The sequence below is a fragment of the Zootoca vivipara genome, chromosome Z1 (assembly GCF_965207765.1).
Source record: "Zootoca vivipara chromosome Z1, rZooViv2.hap1.1, whole genome shotgun sequence".
NCBI lineage: Eukaryota > Metazoa > Chordata > Lepidosauria > Squamata > Lacertidae > Zootoca > Zootoca vivipara.
The window spans coordinates 25,409,064-25,422,516 of NC_142583.1; the positions used below are offsets into that span (position 1 = coordinate 25,409,064).

The 13,453-nt window shown below is 42.5% G+C and overlaps 1 long non-coding RNA gene across 1 annotated transcript in view; it reads left to right on the forward strand.

Moving 5' to 3' along the window:
- Positions 1–7,180: 7,180 nt before the first annotated feature.
- The window catches only part of LOC132592644 (uncharacterized), a 45,430-nt gene continuing 39,157 nt past the window's right edge, over positions 7,181–13,453 (forward strand). The window contains exon 1 of the long non-coding RNA XR_009558159.2: positions 7,181–7,276. This is a non-coding gene — a long non-coding RNA (uncharacterized LOC132592644). The remainder of the gene's footprint in view (positions 7,277–13,453) is intronic.

Consider the following 13,453-nt stretch of genomic DNA (forward strand, 5'->3'; position numbering starts at 1 on the left):
CCCCAAATGGTGTCCTGGTGGGTTTGGCCTATTGGATCTTGTGTCATGGGGGGAATCATTTATCCCTGGATCGACCCTCGTGGAGTAATCAACCAGCAATCAGGTTAGTTGGTTCAGGATCCATACCCAATGCCTATGCCAAAGCCTACTGGCACCTGTAATCAATAAAGTTGTGGCAATTTCGATCCCAAGTTGTTGTGCAATGTCTTTAGTGCTGCTTTCACACCCCTTGCCCCTGGTAAGCCCTGCACCTGGGTCCTCAAGTTTGCCTTTGGGCAGAAAAAGATTCCTCACTGCCATGTAGAACAATCTGAGCTCCTTAGAGGAGGACTGAGATATATAATATCTACCAGCAGCAATAAGACATAGATTGAATTCCTACTCCCTCACCTCTGGATTTTACAGGTGAGTGTAGTCACACAGAAAGTAAACCTGTTAGAGCAGGCTGAGCTAGAGAGCTATATTAGTAGTGAAACCTGTATCTTTTATTTTGCTGTAGTGCTATGCTAACCTAGTCCACACATTAAGAAAGGAAGCAAGAGGTTAGAATAATTGATGACTTGTATCTTTCCTAGCTTTGATTTAATTTATTTAAGAGATTTAATTTATTCAAGAGATTTCCTACCCACCCTGCACCATAAGGTTCCAGATTGGATTGCAGCAATATGTTCGTACAAGGGAAGGAACATTTCTCTGGGATGCAAATATGCTTGCGTAAAAAGTAAAAAGATACGGTGAAACAAAACAATAGGTTTGTTTTTAAATGGCAGTTGTTTTGGAGCTTTCTAATGAAAGAAAGAGAGGGAAGTTATGTGACAAATGAAACTAACCATTTTGTGTGAAAACTCTGTGGCAAGATCAAATAAAACTGGCCTGCACGGAAGGGTGGGAGGGACCTCATTAACACATTTGTCTCAGACCTCGGAAAAAACCCCTCAAGACAGCCTTAGAACTGCTGTTCATTTTGAAATAGTCACTTACATAACGAAAGCAAGCAGACACACACACTTCATTATCTTCTTGCTGATTTGGAGCAGCAGGTGGCTTAGGCTCGCTGTGGAGTAGCAATTTTTATATTGCTCCTCAGCAAATAACTTGGCATTAAGAGTTTTATGCTGCACCAAGGAGTAACATTAGCATTAGCATTAATGAATGCTAATAGGGCACTTTGCCCTGAGAAAACTGCCTATTTGCATTCATGTAGCCAAGTACAAGGTCAGTGCACATAATGTCCAGGATTGTGACAGAAACTAGTAAATTAAAAGCTGAGCCAGAAACAGTTCTACACTTGTCTTTAAGTGCACTGTAGTCATGCAAAGTCAGAAAGAGACTACTTGTGGGCACAATATATACATATATATCTCTTTACCTTCCTTTTTTTCTTTTAGGTCACAGTCCTAGCGTATTGTAACATTTTGAGGTGGATTTCCTAGCTCTCCAGATGGAATTGAAATATTAGCTACCCACATTTACAGAAGTGTGAGAGACACCAGATCATATGCTCAGATCATTCAATTTCTCTTAAGGCAGAGAATACAGCCTTGGCTGCAATATCCATCAGGTATATGCACTCACCTGTGATTAACCTTACTTGGCCATTAAATGTCACAATTCTTGAGTACACATGAAGCTGAAAGAATATACATTTGTCAGTAAAAAGGTGACTGAATGAAAGACGTGAAATGACATTTTTCGTGGGGGTGGGAGTTGTATCTTGACTGTGAAGGAAAATTGCTTTTTCTGTAAATCTTAGGCCTAACGGAATAAAACACACATTTCTTTCCAGTTGGGAAGCCATTCTCATCGACATAATGAAGGCATTGTAAAGCTGTGACTTTTTGCAAACTCTGAGAGAAAACCAATCTGCAATCTTGACAGATATGATCTTTTCCAAGATGCGCTATTCATTTACAGCAGCAGGAGACCTCAGTTAATTTACGAGGGGACAGCAGACAGTGAACTCTCCAGCTCAGCCTAGGTGGCAATGTCCCAGTCTGAATTTATGTTCTGGTTATTTTATTATTATTTTTAAAAAAGATTTATATTAAGCTTTTCTTTCATTCCAAGAGTACATTAAAATTCTAATGGAAAGCCATTTGTATGCATTTGTTGGGTTGCTATTTATTGCCCAGAAAAGAAAAAGGGAAGGAGTTGGGGGGAGGGAAGCTCCAAAAGTTTGCAAACAGCAAAGTTTTAAAGTTGGAAACTAGTATAGAAGATGCAGGAGTAGGAAGTGAGAATCTAGCAGGAAAATATCTGCTGTGACCTGCTGAAATGGTCATCATGCTGTGAGTATTAGTTTGGAAGTGCTGTCCCCAGAGCCTGAGCAACAGTAGCCAATGCCATTTTAGGCAGCTGCTATCAGAGTGATTTCCATTCTGCAATGTAAAGTGACAGAAATGGTCTAGTCTAAAGGCTCATTCACACATCAACGTTTGTTACACACTGAGTGAAATTTCAAGGAATGACCTCCACGTGTGAATGAGTCATCACCACACATTTATTCATTACATTTATATCCAGCCTTTCAGCCATCTGGGCATTGCACTTAATAGACCCAGATCTGCTTAGCTTCCATAAGGTTATTACATCATTTGTCTTAGCTTCAGGCCATGCCCTGGACAGTAGCACAAATAGTACTTCCATATAATACTTTTCAGTGGGATCATCAAGTGATGATAAGAAATTGTGTCCCTGTGAAACAATCCTAAGTGCTAAGGAACAAAAATGTTATCTTTCCCAAATGTGATTGACATATGTTTGCAACAGGAGTGGGAAACCTGATTTTAAGATATTGTAGTACCGGTAAATTATAGTACGGAAATTCAGTTTGCCGGAAGAAATTAAGATTGCCGGAAGAAATATCAACAACCTCAGATATGCAGATGACACAACCTTGATGGCAGAAAGTGAGGAGGAATTAAAGAACCTTTTAATGAGGGTGAAAGAGGAGAGCGCAAAATATGGTCTGAAGCTCAACATCAAAAAAACCAAGATCATGGCCACTGGTCCCATCACCTCCTGGCAAATAGAAGGGGAAGAAATGGAGGCAGTGAGAGATTTTACCTTCTTGGGCTCCTTGATCACTGCAGATGGTGACAGCAGTCACGAAATTAAAAGACGCCTGCTTCTTGGGAGAAAAGCAATGACAAACCTAGACAGCATCTTAAAAAGCAGAGACATCACCTTGCCGACAAAGGTCCGTATAGTTAAAGCTATGGTTTTCCCAGTAGTGATGTATGGAAGTGAGAGCTGGACCATAAAGAAGGCTGATCGCCGAAGAATTGATGCTTTTGAATTATGGTGCTGGAGGAGACTCTTGAGAGTCCCATGGACTGCAAGAAGATCAAACCTATCCATTCTTAAGGAAATCAGCCCTGAGTGCTCCCTGGAAGGACAGATCGTGAAGCTGAGGCTCCAATACTTTGGCCACCTCATGAGAAGAGAAGAATCATTGGAAAAGACCCTGATGTTGGGAAAGATTGAGGGCACTAGGAGAAGGGGACGTCAGAGGACAAGATGGTTGGACAGTGTTCTCGAAGCTACGAACATGAGTTTGACCAAACTGCGGGCGGCAGTGCAAGACAGGAGTGCCTGGCGTGCTATGGTCCATGGGGTCACGAAGAGTCGGACACGACTAAACGACTAAACAACAAATTGCTAATTATTATAGCTCTGCTATCCAACCATTTCCTTGTCAGTAATTTTGTTACACTTTAATAGTCAGTCAATGACTCTTTTCATTTGCTCATGAGGCATTAGTGAGTCTGGCTCTGATAATGCGTTACCTAATCTTATCTCTCTATCTGGGATTTTTATGAAACCTGCACATAAAACCCTGGAAAGTGCTTAACTGTGTCTCTTCATAGATTAAAGCAATGTCCTTCGTCTTTCCTGTACCAATTTAAGTCAAGTGAGTGGCCTTGCTACAATTTGGAATAGACTTGTGTGAAGTCCAGAAGTAATCCTCATGTAGGGCATGCAAAATTGGACTTTTTGTACTTAAGGGAAGGACAAAAGACTCAGGGGAAAATCTTTTGAGTTTAGACTTCTCAACATCTTAAAAAATTACAGTATGTTTTGGAGCATTTGCCTGTTATTTCCAAAACAAGGGAACATTGGGAGGGAAGTGCTTGTTCACTTTTTAAATTTGTATGTGTACCATTGTGCAAGGTGTAGTAGTTTATATAGTCTCATCTGCTAGGAGGCTGTCCTTAAAAACTTTTTCAAAGACAAGAACTGGTCAAAAATGGGAAATCTTACCTTATAGATATGGTCTAGCATCTATTTGGAGTGTTGCAAGGCTGTGTGTTTGTCCAATAAAAACTCTTTTCTCTCCTGTAAACCACATTTGATGTGTATGCAAACAAAAAATAGGCCCATCTGGATTTGAAAGTTCTTTAGCAGGATAGCAGTGGGTTGTTTCCAAAGTGATACTCAGTCAGGATAATATTTTCTAGATGCAACGTGGAAAGTGTTTATTTAAGGGCTGGTGTGAAAGAATGTGTGTTTTAAACTTTTTACAAATGCTGTTACTGCCTTCAGGATGCAGTTTGCTAATCTAAGGCTGAAATCACACATGCATTTTCAGGTGGTTTAATTATCTTTCCCCACATAAGTTAATTCATCTTATCACTGCTCACTGTTCAAGTTATGCATCCCCATCTTTAAATGTCACAACCCCTCCAGCTAGTGTGTTCTGGCCTGTACTGCCCTGTAACTCTTTTCGGATTCAATTCCATCATGACCTAATGGACCTCCTTACTGACAGTGTGAGAATGGATTTTTTATTGAATTATTTGCCCACCAAGCCCACTGAAGTCACATCATCATCGTTTCTAATGAAACTGACAAAGTAAGGTGAAATACCTGTCAGTTTTACTTACGATTTCCTTCCTTTCCCCTACACTCCTTCCCAGAATCTGGTGAAATTCTTGTCATTTGGTGTCTTGTGCATTTTGAAAATTAGAGCAGTATTATGTGCCCCAGTAGTGGACCACATGAACCCCCTTCTGAAGAAGGGGAAAAAACAACAAATCATGCTGGTGAAATGGATTAAGCTTCCTTTGACCTTGCCTCACCAGAGAGAGGTCACAATGTTGATGGGGGACCCTCAACAGTTCCCAGGATTCTTTGGGGGAAGCCATGACTGTTAAAGCAGTGTAAGAGTGCTTTAAATGTAGATTGTTAGTTATTGGTTTTGCTGTGACAATCTCCTACATGTTTTCTGTTGCAGTTTGTGTGTCTTCTATTTCATTCTCCTCTTTTACCCTCCACTCTTGTTTCATGCAAATTGTTTTCCATTCTGATGTGGACAGTAACTGTGAGCAGTAGGCTCTTCTCTCTCTAATTGGAAGAACTGGAAAATAAGCAATTCTGTGAGGTGAAAAGCATGTTTTTGAAAGCTTGGTTGCTGATTCTGTTTTAGAAAGAGAGCGAATGAGTCAGGGTCACCTTTATGCTATCTCCATTGGCTTCTGCTCTGTGGAAGTTTCTCTCTGCTAATGTGAATTATGCTTTCTGAGGGCCCTGGTTACTGGGAAGTATTTCCCACAGAGTAGTGCACATAATGCTCAGTGCTTTATTTTAATTATTAAAATGCAATACTGCAAAATAATCATTACTGTATTGCTTCAGAAACACTTACCAAAGATGTAGTCCTGGCAAAGTAAGTACCATTCACTCACTTTAATGGATGGTTGCTGTAACGGGGGCGGGGGGGGGGGAGAGGGGCAGTGAGAGGAAGACTGCAGTTCAGGCCAAGCTGAGCTTTTGGTGGGAGGGCACAATATTGATTTGACTATTGATTCTGCACAGAACATTTTTGCTTTCTATTTTTCAGAACAGAATCCCCACCTTCCTCTTGACAGATCAGATGTCACTTTATTTTTCTTTACTTGAAATAATACCGAATGCAGGTTGTTGACAGCTTTAAGCTTTTGCACAGTCAGCATGACAGGGAGGAATGGCATAGACATGAGCAAAAGTCAAATGGTCTCCCAGGAGCTCCAACCCATTAAAGCAATTGCTGGGAGAGAAAATGAATGCTCAAAACATCTGCAGCTTCCCTTAGCTTCAGTTTACAGTCTGGTCTAAAAGTTTTGTTTTGAACCCTTATGCTTTATTAAGTGTCCCTAACCACGTTGGGAACTAGGTTTGAATGTGCTAAGAAAATGCTTCCTGTTGCTCCAATCGAAACTAAATTCTGTGCTCAGATCTGTACAACTTGTGCTCAGATCTGTACAAGTTGTGTCCCATCAAGTCTTGCACAGCAGTGCAGGAGCTCAGTGAATCTTCTGTTTTTGCTGTCTGCCTGCAACTTAAAAAATAGTACATTTGCCACAATGTACAGCTAGTAGGCTGTATTCAATGTGGATTACAGGGGATCTGACTTGCATAATCATCAGTTCTTTAATGACAAATCTGATGTGTGTGTCCTATTGGTATGAGAATTATGGACATAGGGAGGGAGGAAATAGCCACTGTGGCACTCTCAGAGGGAAATGGAGATGCACAGGGTGAGACACAGAAGGTTAGTGTCCCATGGCCAGTGTTACATGATGTAGAAATTTATGTAGATCTGGGAAATGCCATTCTTCTTGACAATTAGCTGAAATGTTAACCTATGTGCAGAGTGCAGGATTCACTTGTCTGCATGCAGCACATCATAATAAAATATTATTGTGTTAAGTGTAGAACAGTGTTGTAGGTCACATCCCAGGCGTGGTCAAGATAATCTATTGCTAAATGTTTTGTATGTAAGCTTCTGTATCTAATCTTGGCATAAACTGTGGCAGAACAGCCTCAGAAATGAAGAGGCAGCACAATTCTGTGACCCCTTTCCCAATTGGTTCCACTTGCCATTATTTCTGCTGGTAACTTCTTTCACTCTTCGAATATGAGTCTGTACCATGCTGCTACAATCCATGGATTGGATAGTAAATTCTGAATAGGGATATTGAGCACTGTGTGGAATAATAAATGGCATCTAAAGAAATTGCACAAAGTATCTTGTACATGTTCTCCGTTATAATATTATACTGTGCAAGTGGTTTGTGTGAACTATCTCTTTTTCAGCACTGTTTGAATGAGCTGCTATGTTAGAAAGTAAGTGATAACTTCTTGAGCCATTTTTATTATTGACCAATATTATTTCTGATTATTTATTTCATCTACATAGGAGCAAACTGATCTATACAATCTTCAAATGGTTAAATGAGCATATTTTGATGAAAGCGAATTGTGCAGCAGGCCAGCTTGACAACATAATGAACAGGTAAGAAACCTGTTTGCATTATATATTTAGAATATTGTCATTGTTAGCAGACATCACTTGTGAATAATTCATCTCCAATGATGAAACATATTTTGGAAGGTATTCCTGAGCAGCTACTTTTTAACTTTAAGTAACCTCTGTGTGGCCTTTTCTCCTAGGTTGCCACTTTTCTAAATGGGCAAATAATGCATCTATTTAACAACACTGTAATAGGTAGAAACCACCAGATGACTTCTCTGCATCATGGAGATACAGTGATGGGAAGAGGTTTACCTGTTGATACCCACCTATCATACAGCTTTTAAAGCCATGGAAAAGCCTGTGTCAGTTAAAAAGATAAGGAATGGCACCAGTAGTTTTAAATTCATTGAAGAAAACATCACAGCTTCCCTCAAGATTGTGGGAACATCCTGTTCACTGAGCACACAAAATGTTGTGCACCTTGAATGTAGTGCTTCATCCACATAGCTCATTTGTTGCTATTGTAATTGTTATGTGAATAATATTTGTGTCATAATATTACAGGTTACTTTCCTGCATGCCTGCAGTTGGGTGTGTTTTTATAAAAGGAATATTTGGAATGGATTCTTGTGCAAAGAATTAGAGAAGAGGAGTAGGGTTTATGCCCATAGCAATGTCTCACTAACCTATGAACCTGTATTTTTTTTAAAATTAAAGAAACAGGAACATACATTTATTTGCTTCAAAAATAGAAAAGTGGTTTACATAAAATAAGAAAATAAAGCCAAACAAAAAACTAAAACTAAAACATTGCAACCAAAATGGAACAGAGTTAAAATAACCTTCAGTCATATATTAAAAATCACATGGACTGCTTTCACTGCCTGTCTAAATGCAATCAGGGATGAGGCTAGTCTCATAATGGCTCTCGGGCTTTTGCTTTCAAAAAGGAATTTACAGGATTTTTGCACAGAGGATAAATATTGTCTGAGGTATATGTGGACTGATCTACCAGACATGACATGTGTAACTAGTGTGTATATTTTAGGCCTGCTTGATTTTTATACTATACTAGCTGGCCTGCCCACGCGTTGCTGTGGTTCTTTCCTGTGATTCCTCCCACTCTGTCCGGACACATGACTTATCTTGCCCCTCCCCCCTCCGCAGTTCATCCCTGTGACTGTCCCCACCCTGTCCCGACCCATGAGCTATCAAGCCCCCTTCCCCCCCACCCCCGCGGCACATCCATGTGACTGGCCCCACTCTGTCCCAACCCATGAGCTATCAAGTCCCCTCCTCCCCCTACCACCCGGTTCATCCCTGTGACTGTCCCCACCCTGTCCCGACCCATAAGCTATCAAGCCATCTCCTGCCCCGACCCCCCTGTCTGAGCCCTCTGTTGTCTCCAGGGAGTGTTGGCCCCTCCCCCTGTTTCTCTATACCTTGGCCCCCACCCTTGGAGAAGGAACTGTCAGCTTCTGGGTTCTGTTTCCCAGCATACACTTTTGTCTGAGCCCTCTCTTGTCCCCAGGGAGTGTTGCTCCCTCCCCCCTGTATTTCCATACCTGGGCCCCCACCCTTCGAGAAGGAACTGTCAGCTTCTGGGTTCTATTTTCCAGCATGCACTTTTGTCTGAGCCCTCTGTTGTTCCCGGGGAGTATTGTCCCCTCCCCTCTGTATTTCCATACATTGGCCCCTGTGCACGCATCGTGAACATTTTTATGTACTGTATTTAGATTAATTTTTTTAAAAATAAGAACATGAGAAGCAGAAGTTATTATTGTTTAATTTTATTTTTGGGGCTGTCATTTATTTTGGTGGGTATTGTATGATTTGGACGTTGTGGTTTTTTTGGTGTTTTTTTTGGTTGTTTGGATTTTTTAAATTTGGATAAGGTGTTTTGAATGTAGGCTGTGGTTTTGGTTTTTTTATTGTGATGTTGGCGATGTTTTATTTCTCTAGTTGGGGTTGTCATTTATTTTGGTGTGTAGTGTATGATTTTGGTGTGGGTGGTTGTTTTTTGTTTTTTTGTGTTTTTTGGTGTAATTTTTTGGAATGTAGGATGGGATGTATTTTTTTAATGTGTTGTTTGTAACATTTTTGTTTTTGTTTAATGGTTTTTATTGTGGTATAATTGAGGAGTATTTGGTGTTGAGGAAAGTGGGGAGAGGACTGTTTGGGCGAAGCCCAAAGCCAGGGGGGAGAGGTCCGTTTGGGCAAAGAAAAGGATTGAGGGTGATGATGTGTCCCGGGACCCAGAGAACTACTTTAAAAATCCTGACGGGGGGGGGGGGATCAAATAGTGTAGCCTCACAGCCCCGTAGCAACAGATGGCATGTTCCGATGCGCCCAAGCTGTTCAGTTCCATAAAAAACCCAGGAAGTGGCAAGGGGAAGGTAGGGGATTGTAAATCGAGGCCGGGGTGTGTGTGTTGGCCACTGCAATTATCCGAGGACTTAAACTGGGGAGAGAAAGTGCATGGTTGTGTTTTTTTTAAAGACACAGAGGCTTGCAATGAAGCCTAGGTTAAAAGGGGCACGACTGCCCTTACTTAAAATGGCCGCCGGAGCCTCACATGTGACACAACGCCTGCTAAATTAAAAACCAAAAACCCCTCGCTGTGCCCCCAAGTACGTGTTAGGGGAAATGATGAATGACTGCCTAATGCTGCTAGGCATTTATTAAACAGAAGGCACGTTCTGAAGCGCCCGAGCTGTTCGGTTCCGTAAAAAACCTGCAGTGGCTCAGTTTGTTAAATGGAGCCTCAGAGTCCCACTTCAGGCTCCCCTCACCTTCCCCCTGTTTTTCATGTGTTATGTTTACATAAGCACATTCCTGTGTCTCCCCCCACCCTGTTCTGTCCCTCCCCCCCTATCCCCCGGTTCATCCCTGTGATTGGGCCCACCCTGTCCCAACCTATGACCTATTCAGGTCCCCCCAATCCCGCACCCAGGCAGGCCCCTACCTCCACTTGGCCTAGTCTGGAAAGTGGCCTAGTCTGCAAAGCCGAGGCGAGATACTGTAGAGAGGGCAGGTTTCATCCCTGTATCTCCCCCCGCCCTGTTCTCATTCATTACCTATCCCTGCCCCCTATTCGGCCCCAACCCCCCCCCCCCAGGCAGGCCCCTATCTCCACTTGGTGTAGTCTGGAAAGTGGCCTAGTCTGCTGCAGCCTATTCAGTCTGCTGGGCAATGTTGGGCCTTGTTGCTGCAAAAGGCCTGTTTACAGTTGGTTGCTGTGGAATTTTGTGATGTCATCTGGTGGTGCGGCTTTGGAGGCAGCAGCGTGCGATCTGCCTTTCTATTGGATGCTGCTGGAGTCTTCAGAGCTTCTGCTGGTGATGTGTAATTTGCGTGCCACTTTTTTGTGTTTAATCATTATTTTAGGTGTGAAAGGTGTGGTTTTTTGATATATATATATTTTTGCTAGAACCCTCCCTGATGGGCAAGGTACGTTGTGCCCAAATTTGTTGCAATGCGGTTCAGTGGTTACGGTGAAAGGCTGGGACATCTGCGCACGCAATGCCTAAATTTATATATATATATAGATAGATATACACAACTGACCTTAGTACTAAACATAGATAGATCAAATTCTGTAACCTGACTTTAACTAATGAATTCATGTTTCCTATAAAAGTGATCTTACTATACCTGACCCATGTGGGTCTTGTTGAGAGATGGTAAAAAAGAAGATGAGTCTGTCATGAGTTTCAGCAGTTTTATCTCCATGTACAGTTTCCCTATTCTGATTCTGCTTGATATAGAAGCTGAATAACAAAATGTGTTTACCAGTAAACTAATCCACGTAACAGAGCAGTGTCTCATTAGGTTTGAATAAAGAGGTTGTAAAGAGGCAGCTTTAGCCACAAGTGTTCCTGCTCTTGCCTATAGACCACAGGCGTTTTTCAGACTCCCCCCCCCCTCAATCTGTGTAGGAGAGAAGAACAACTGTTATACACTAAGCTTTTCCATCTGAATGAAAAGGTCTCTCTGCCACTGATGTTCGTTTTGTATTGTCTTAAAAATGATCTTTTGTTATTTTTTGTATTGTTTTAAAAATTATTTGCAGCTGGTTTTTTTTTTATGTCATGCATTAGATCAGAGCTGGGAACCCTTTCACCCTCTAGGTCAGGGGTCAGCAAACTTTTTCAGCAGGGGGGCCGGTCTAGTGTCCCTCAGACCTTTTAAATAAAAGGACACATTCTACTCATGTAAAAAAATGCTGATTCCCGGACTGTCCGCAGGCCGGATTTAGAAGGTGATTGGGCCGCATCCGGCCCCCTGGCCTTAGTTTGGTGACCCCTGCTCTAGGTGCTACCAGATTACAACTCCCATCTTGCCTAGCCATTGGCTATTCTGGCTGGGGCTGATGGAAATTGGAATTCAACAACATCTGGAAGGCCAAAGTTTTCCCAGCCCTGCTTTAGATGTAGGTCCCTTCATAGGAGGTGAAGCTCTAGAGCAGGCATCCCCAAACTGCGGCCCTCCAGATGTTTTGGCCTACAACTCCCATGATCCCTAGCTAACAGGACCAGTGGTTAGGGAAGATGGGAATTGTTGTCCAAAACATCTGGAGGGCCGAAGTTTAGGGATGCCTGCGCTAGAGAGAAGGAAAATAAGTCAAAAGGGAATGTATGAAACATGAGAGAGGGAGAGGGAGAGGGAGAGAGAGAGAGAGAGAGAGAGAGAGAGAGAATATTAATATACCCCCCCCCCCGGGAAAGCAAAGCACAAATGTGGAACATTCAAGGACTATTTGTGTTAAACTGTATTGATTGCTTTGTGAGAAAAAATACAGTTGATGCCAGCACCCCCCTCCCCCCCCTTTCCTCAGCCACACTGGATCACTCCTCCTTGGAGTGTTCCCATGACAGTCATGGTTTGTGTTTTTATTAGTTCGATTTACTCAATAAATAAATGGAAAAAATAAAACAACATGATTATCAGGGAGTGAATAGCTACAACACTTGCAGACTCCAGCAATAAGCAACCTTTAGCTTAAGTGACCACTTAAATGTAACACTGATGATATTTCCAGGACAATTTTGCTTGACCTTTGCTTAGACCTTTCTCTGCTGTAAACACTGGGTCACAAAAAATTGCTTGTCTTTGTTCTTCTGTATATAAGCTGCCCTAGAATACTCAGCTCCTTATAGGGATGCTGATACACTTAGCAATCTTTGCTTTATGTTTATATAGTAACTAGCTGGCCCGGCCACGTGTTGCTGTGGTTCTTTCCTGTGATTCCCCCCACTCTGTCTGGACACATGACTTATCCTGCCCCCTCCCCCTACCTGGTTCATCCCTGTGACTGCCCCCACCCTGTCCCGACCCATGAGCTATCAAGCCCCCTTCCCCCCCACCCCCGCGGCACATCCCTGTGACTGGCCCCACCCTGTCCTGACTCATGAGCTATCGAGCCCCCTCCTCCCCCACCCCCTGTCTGAGCACTCTGTTGTCTCCGGGGAGTGTTGGCCCCTCCCCCTGTTTCTCCATACCTTGGCCCCCACCCTTGGAGAATAAACTGTCAGCTTCTGGGTTCTGTTTCCCAGCATGCACTTTTGTCTGAGCCCTCTGTTGTCCCCAGGGAGTGTTGCTCCCTCCCCTCAGTATTTCCATACTTGGGCCCCTACCCTTGGAGAAGGAACTGTCAGCTTTTGGGTTCTATTTCCCAGTATTTACTTTTGTCTGAGCCCTCTGTTGTTCCCGGGGAGTGTTGTCCCCTCCCCCCTGTATCTCCATACATTGGCTACTGCACACGAATTGTGAATATATATATATATATATATATATATATATATATATATATATATATATATACAGTATATATATACAGTATATATATATATATATATATATATATATATAGAAATAACATGAGAAACAGAAGTTACTATTGTTTAATTTTATTTTTGGGGTTGTCATTTATTTTGGTGGGTATTGTATGATTTGGGCGTTGTTGCTTACCTTCCAAGTTCCGGACTGCAGAATCCGGGACCGGCAGCCATTTGACACCGGAAGTTGCGTCGATGTAACTTCCGGTGTCACTTTGCCCTTCTATGGGCACCAAAAATGGCCGCCGCCGGCTTCGAAAGTCGCTTGTACGCATGTCAGGAAGTGTACCGACGCAACTTCCGGTGTCGCTCCGCCCATCTATGGGCACCAAAAATGGCCGCTGCCAACACCGGAAGTTACGTCTATGCACCTCCGGAC